Source organism: Pteropus vampyrus, unplaced genomic scaffold, assembly GCF_000151845.1.
Source record: "Pteropus vampyrus isolate Shadow unplaced genomic scaffold, Pvam_2.0 Scaffold364, whole genome shotgun sequence".
NCBI classification, from domain to species: domain Eukaryota; kingdom Metazoa; phylum Chordata; class Mammalia; order Chiroptera; family Pteropodidae; genus Pteropus; species Pteropus vampyrus.
In genome coordinates this window covers 481,184-488,039 of record NW_011889145.1, presented here as the reverse complement: position 1 = coordinate 488,039, position 6,856 = coordinate 481,184, and the positions used below count along the sequence as shown (strand labels likewise).

Below are 6,856 nucleotides of genomic sequence, written 5' to 3'. Positions count from 1 at the left end.
TGGTTTCGTTGGATCCTTTGCTTGTTGGGAGTCTGCAAAGTAAGGGGTGATGAGGCAAGTTGGGCAGCAATTTCGTTTAAGTTGGGGTGTAAGTCCTGGGAGAACAGGACAGACCAGGGCAGACACAGGTCAATAGGAGAACACCCCAGGCCAATACGGTCAGCCTACACTGATACGGAAATGTCTTAGAATTAGCCGTCACCTCTAGTACAGAGCTCCCGGCCAGGCAGATTGCCGTTGGCACTGGGGGAGGCAGGCTGGCAAGAAGGAAGTCTGGGAAACGGAGTGGCGAGCCAGGTCCCCAGCTGCCTGAGGAACGCTCTCCTGGGAGGAGCTGGCCTCTGGTCTCCGCCTTCGCCCTGCCCCCCAGCCGAAGGGCTGCTCCGTGCCTGTACCCAGTCTACTTCCACCACCCTATTTCCTCCAGGAGGCCTGGCCTGAGTGAGCCCTGCCCACCTGTGCCTGGGCCCTACCTGGCAGGCCCCTGTGCACCTGGGCCTCCATGCCCTTGTCAGGCCGCTAGCTGGCTCTGTCATTCACTCATGTACTCAGTCAGCCGGCTGTTTACTGCGCAACTACTATGCGACAGGCATGGAGCTGGCCACTGTTTCCTCTTGGGGATCACACGGTTTGTGGGCCCGCAGCTGGGGGGGCAACCTACCCTCTCTAAGGAGACAGAGAGGACGCCGTCGGTCTTGTCCTCCAGCCGCAGAGCCCCCTTCCTGGGTCCAGGGCCATTCAAGATGACAATACCTGACTCAGCCTCACCGTCCAGCCCCCCTCACCCCTGGTGCTGGTGCACGGCAGCTCAACACGCATGCCCGGGGCGGGGCTCGGTGGCAGCCCCTGGCAGGGACTCTCTCAGCCAGCCCTCAGAGGTGCACCCACAGGCAAGAGCAGCTGCACGCTGGGTCTGTAGACAGTGGGGGACAAGGCCCGCCCGCCCCTTGTGATCAAGAAGGCCCAGAGCCAGGCAGCGGCCAGGGGGCTGCTGCCTCTGTCCAGATGTGAGGTGGTCTGTGGACTGTGGAGAGAAGCCATCTTTATTGTGTGCTAGCCACCTGTGAGAGGGGCTTTTTGGTTTTTAAACCAAGTACAGATCCAGAGAAGGCCGTCGGTTGTTCCGGAGAGACCTGCGGGTGTTGTATGTCCCCCCGGGAGTCACAGGCAGCGGCGAAGGCGTGGGCTCCGTCCTCCTTCCCCTCCCCCCGGGGAAGGCGCCTGGAAAGGAGTTGGCTCGTCCCGGCTCAGTGCTACTTGGCCTGGAGTGTCACATCGTGTCCCCGCTGTCCCTCCACGAAAGGCAATCTCAGCGTCACGGCGCGGTGGCATGGGCTGGCTCTCCAGTACCCTGTCGGTCAGAGGCAGCGAGTGGACAGCCTGGCCCTGTTCTCGTTTTGAGAGAGGAAGTGCTCAATACTTCACTGCGAAGCACGTTAGCCTTAGGTGCTTAGTTCTTTGCGGCTGTCCTTTGTCAGATGGAGCTCTCCTTCTATTATGCTTTACTTAGTCTGCTGAGAGCTTTTTAAAAATCACACTTTGGTGCAATGGGCTTTTAATCCGTGGCAATGATGATTTTAAAATACTCCCCCGAAATAAATCTAATTTATTTATTATGGATCTGCAAAGAATTGAAGTCACACAGCTTTGTCTCTCGTATATGACTCTGCACAGACTTGCTTGATTCGTTCTTGTATCTGAGAACAAAAATGTAAGATTAGCACCCAGGTCTCTGCCTTCTTTATGCTGCGTGGGTTCCCTTTATTGCCATAGGAAGCCAGCGGTCAGTGTGCGCCCCACTGTTCAGTTTTCCAAATAAAAGGCATGGTTTTCGCTGGAGCCGAAAATCTGCTACCCTGTCACTTAAGGAAGAATTAAACATCGAACTTCTTGCTTATGAGCCATTCGTTGAAAAACCAAGGATTTCACTGAGAAGGGCTGTGCCCTTGGTGTGGGAGACGGGGTGGCCGTGGGCAGGTTGAGTGGCAGTCAGATCTTTGCCTTAGCACCTTGAGTGCTGAGGTATGGGTCAGATCTTCCGGCCCCTGGAGGCTTGAGCCCCTTCCCAGAGCTTCTGGGTCCCCGGTCCTCCTCACTCTCCCAGTGGGGCCAAGGAACGGCAGCTTGTCAGTGAGGGCCCCCGTGTCCGAGGTGATGCCTGTTTGAGGTGACCCCAATGTCCAAGGTGGCCCCCACATCTAAGGTGATGCCCTATGTCTGAGGTGACCCCCCATCCGAGGTGATACCCATGTCTGAGGCTTCACCCCATGTCCTAGGTGACACCGATGTCTGAGACGACAAGGTGATGCTTTCTTCAGAGGCCAGCAGGATCTTCCATCGGTAGGTGTGTCATCCAGCTCGTCTTCGGCCCCTGCAGGGTCTCTCGCCCTGTCGCATTTTGTCCCCCAAGGCTGTATCCTCAGCTTGGTTCCGTCAGCACTGCTGCTGATGCTGAGGGGTAGCCCAGCGGGCACCCCCAGCCCTGGATGTCCTGGCTGCAGTGTCAGGAATTGGGGACTGGAAAGGCTGCTCCCCGTCAGGATGCCTGACCTTCAGGGCCGAGGCTCACGGCGGGCACGGACCTCGGGGCAGATGGCTGCGGTTCAGTACGTCTTCCTCAGCGTTCTGCTGGGCACGTGTGCGTCCCTGCCCCTTAGTAAAAGACGCCTGACCTCACGGCACAGTGGGAACCGTGTGGGGCTGTACTACGTCACCGAGTAGTCTGCAGAATGATCCTGTGGCCCCTGCGGAGCCTGGGAACCAGGTGGCCAGAGGCCAAACTCCAACGTCCCTCCCGTCACCAGAACATTCTCCCCACCCAAAGTCTACCTCTGCGGTGTGTGTGGCTGCCAGGTGCCCTCGGCACTGTCCTACCTCCCGTTCGAATTCACACAGGCTCGCGGGCGGGGATGGCGGGGTGCAAGCCCCTCTCGTGGGCCATGTCCCCCCGTTCGAGCACAGCCACGCCAGCTCTCAGGGCCTCTCGGGAGCCGACAGGGCCCCGCGCCTTCTGCCCATGTCTCTGCCCCTCAGTGTCCCTCCAGTAGACTCTGCCCTGTGTGTCCTTGATCGCCGGCTTCTCTTTGGAGACCAGTGTGGACAAAAATGCCAGTTGTCCCCAGACCAAAGCCTTTTGAAAGCAACAAAGGGTTTGATGGGGCCTCTGTGGGGTGGGAGGCGCCCTTGCTGCGGGTGGTGACAGTCACCAGGCTGAGTTGCAAAGGCCGGAGCCGGCGTAGCTGTGGACCGCGGCAGCCTCGAGGCACATGGGGGTGCCATGCATGAGTGAAGCCGCTGTGCACCCCACTCCTGCTCCTTCTCGACAGCCTGGCCCTAGGGGGAGGAGGAAGGGAAAGCAGGAGACACCCCAATCCACCCATGGCGCTAGGAGGCTGCTGCGGCCCCACATCACGCAGGCGTGAGTGTGGGGGTGCTCGGAGGACAGACAGGCTCCCCCGGCGTGGCTGCCCCAGCACCGGGCCTCTCCCAGAGCTCCTAGGGTGCCGCTGAGCAGAGCAAGTGGCCAGTGGGGGCGGGCAGGCCTGGGCCCGCCGCGGGGTCAGTGGTCTGGGCCGGCTGGCATTCCCGCCGAGCCTGGGAGCGGGCGCTCAGGGGAATTCGGCATACCCGTCCCGTAGGAGTTCCCTGAGAACCTGGACCAGGCCACCCCACTGAGGCCACGGGCAACCCCGAGAGAACGTGCGGGACCCCAGAGAGAGCCCTGACAAGGGGCCCCGGACTCGGAAGACGCCGGGTGACTTAATGCAGGTGGGGCCTCCTCGGCGCCATGACCTTGGCCTTGCTCCTCCAGGCGGAGGTGCTGCTGGGGTGGAGTGGTCCCCCCAGACCTCTGCCAGGGGCAGCAAGGGGAAGCAAAGACAGGACAGAACTTGCCCCCTTCCCAAACTGTGCGCCTGCGGCTTGGGAACAAAGGGTGGCCAGGACAACGATGGCCTGCCAAGCCCTACGTGGGGAGCGACGAAGGGGCCCGTGGCTACAGTAGGTCAGCGACTGTTGTGAGGGGGTGTGTAATGGTGGGGGACGGGGGGTGCAAGCAAGACTGTGGAACTGGGAGGAGGGACAAGCCGAGGGCTGGGGCCAGGGGCCCCCTGGGAGAGGAGGGCCTGTCACTCTCTCCTCTGCGGTCCACCCTGCCTAGCTTCCTGTCCCTCAGAGGATACCGCTGGGGAGCTGGCATGCCGCATTCTGACGACACAGACGTGGGCGTCTGAAGGAAGCTCCCGTGGCTGCGGAGTCCGCCCTGAGAGACCAGCACTGGCCCGGCCTTCCCTGCACCCCGCTTGAGCCCTTCAGACCGGCAGAGTGAGGTCCCGTGCCCTCCGCTCCCTCCCGGGGGCACAGGCTGTGTGCTCCAGTCCCCGCACACTGGCAACGGGGGAAGTCGCACAGCCCCCCGCTTGCTGGACCTGAAGCCCAGGGGGCTGTCACCGGTGGCCCAAGGGGTTCTTCCTATGTCCCCTCAGTGGGCACTGCAGGGCAGGCCTGAGGCGTACCCAGTGGGAGGCGGGAGGCAGGACAGAGCCAGCAGACCAATTCCTTGCCCTCTGCCCTCTGGTTTTTCACTCAGCCAGTCCGGAGGAGCCCCACGGGGCCGAGCATGCGCACGTGCTGAGCGTCTGCTTTGCCCCATGTGGTTTGCCGGAGCGGTGGCCAGAGGCAAAGGCCTCGCCCCGTGTTCTTGTGTGTCCTTGACTCTTGCTGGCCTGGCGTTGCACCTCCCGAGGAAGCGTCTGCTCTCCAGCCTGTCCTCAGGCCATTTTCCGAGAACTGAAGCGGAGACCCGGATGCCGAAAGTGGGCCCTCGGGGTTCACTTTGGAACCGCGCTGCCCACCTGTCTCCGAGCCACAGGGGCCCCGCTCCTAGTGGTAAGTGGGCTGTGATAATGGGGCTTCAGCCGCAGCCCGTCTGGGGATGGTTCTTGAGCTAGGAACGGTGTTATGTTTTTTTTAAAGGGAGGCAGCCTACACGCTGATCACGGGGTTCTCACAGCTACGAAGGAGACCGAAGGTGGTCACGGCCTGACGGGTCCTCTGCGCCGAGGTCGGGAGTAGGATAGGGTGTGCTCCCGGGCCGTGGATGCGGGTGGCCCGGCAGGTGAGCCGAGAATTTCAGTTCCCAGGAGCCTCCCAGGGCAGAAGCAGTCCCCCTCCCCTTGCAGGGGACAGGCGGTCCTCACTAGACGCCTCGCCTGGAGCAGACATCTTGCAGAATGACACGTGTCCTCCTCGAGACCTGAACCACTCTGTGGTTCCCACGTGGAACCACTCTGTGGGCCCCCGTGGGGCCCGCCCAGGGAGAACCCCCTACACTGTGGGGAGCTGCGGGCCTGGCTAACCTGTGCCGGCAGGACCCGAGGGTCACGTGGCGGTGGCTCTCAGCGTGTGGCAGGGACCGGATTGGTGGCTAGAGGAGCATTCACTGCGATGCGCACGCCTCCGGGACTCGGAACCCCGTGTTCTGGCCCCGGGAGCTGGCCCTGGCTGTTTCCTGGGATGACTCCAGCGCCAGCAGCAGCATAATGACCGGCCCCCTGAGGCGGGACAGAACAACCTTTGCCAGTGTCTGTGGTGTAAGTTCTTCCACCGTGGTCAGTTTCAAGCTACCCAGTCGGGCCTCTTACGACAGTGGCAAGTCCACAGCGCAAGCGGAGGCCTGGTCACCCAGCCTGGGTCTCAGTGGCCAACATCGGCGTTTCCTCGGACAGCGGAGTCTGGGGCTGCCCAGTTACAGGGAGAAATGGGTCTCCCCAAGTTCGACACCTAGGAGACAATTTTTCCAAACCCTTTATTTAGAAGATTTAAAAGGCGCCGTTGCTACCAAGTAATCGCAACCCAGTGCCGTGGAGATGTGGGTGGGCCCCGGCTTCGCCTGCGGAGTCTGCCACGATCCCGCGCTCGCGGGATGCGTCATAGCGGCTCTCGCTGTTCGTGGCGGGGGTGCCCGTCCTCACTCGGCACGGCTGCTCTTCGTGGCTGTAGAATCCACCGACAGCACGAAGGAGCCTGCCCACGCTCCCGTCCCGAGTGAGGGCCCCGCTCAGGGCCGTGTCTCTCTCCCGCGCATTGGCGTAAGTCATCGGGGCTCCAGTGAAGGAGACACGGCTGCCGTGCGTCCCTGATTTTCCCTCCGGGACTGACCCGAGCTCTCCCATCTCCTTCCTCCCAGCCCCACGCTCACCGGCCGAGCCTGGAGAGCCGGAGTCTGGGCTGACCTCAGCATTCCAGCCCCAGACCGATTCCAGCCCTCGGGGTCGAAGGCCAGGAGGAGGTCAGCAAAAGTCCCCGTGTCCCTGGCAGATTGGTCCACAGTGCGGGGGAGGGTAAGCACGGAGCAGTGGACGAGCTGTGCCTGAGTCCTCCCGCCTTTGCTGTGGAATACTGGCCTGAGTTTATTAAAAGAAGATGGACTTACCTTACAGATAACGGGCATAAATTCATAGTTTATGTTTTCAGAGGTGTGCGTTGGTGCGGATATGTACTTAGAGAAACAACTAAAAGGACCATCAAAACTTTTACAGTGATTTTTCTCTGGGTCGTGGAACATGGGTGATATTGATTTTCTTCTTCATATTTTTTAGCATCCTTCGTCTATTCTATAATAAGTATTTATTACATGTCACATATATTTGTATATACGAATTACAAATTCTATATAACCTGCATTTATATATTATGATAAATGTATTTTTTAAACTTTTTAAATTTTTAAAAAATTTTTTATGCCTACAGCACCCGGTCTTCCAAGGTGGTCTCCCATCCAAGGACTCACCAGGCCCGACCCTGCTTAGCTTCCGAGATCAGACGAGATCGGGCGTGTTCAGGGGGATGTGGCTGA

The 6,856-nt window shown here is 60.2% G+C and overlaps 1 pseudogene; it reads right to left on the bottom strand.

Moving 5' to 3' along the window:
• Positions 1–6,741: 6,741 nt before the first annotated feature.
• On the bottom strand, positions 6,742–6,856 carry LOC111731352 (annotated as a pseudogene).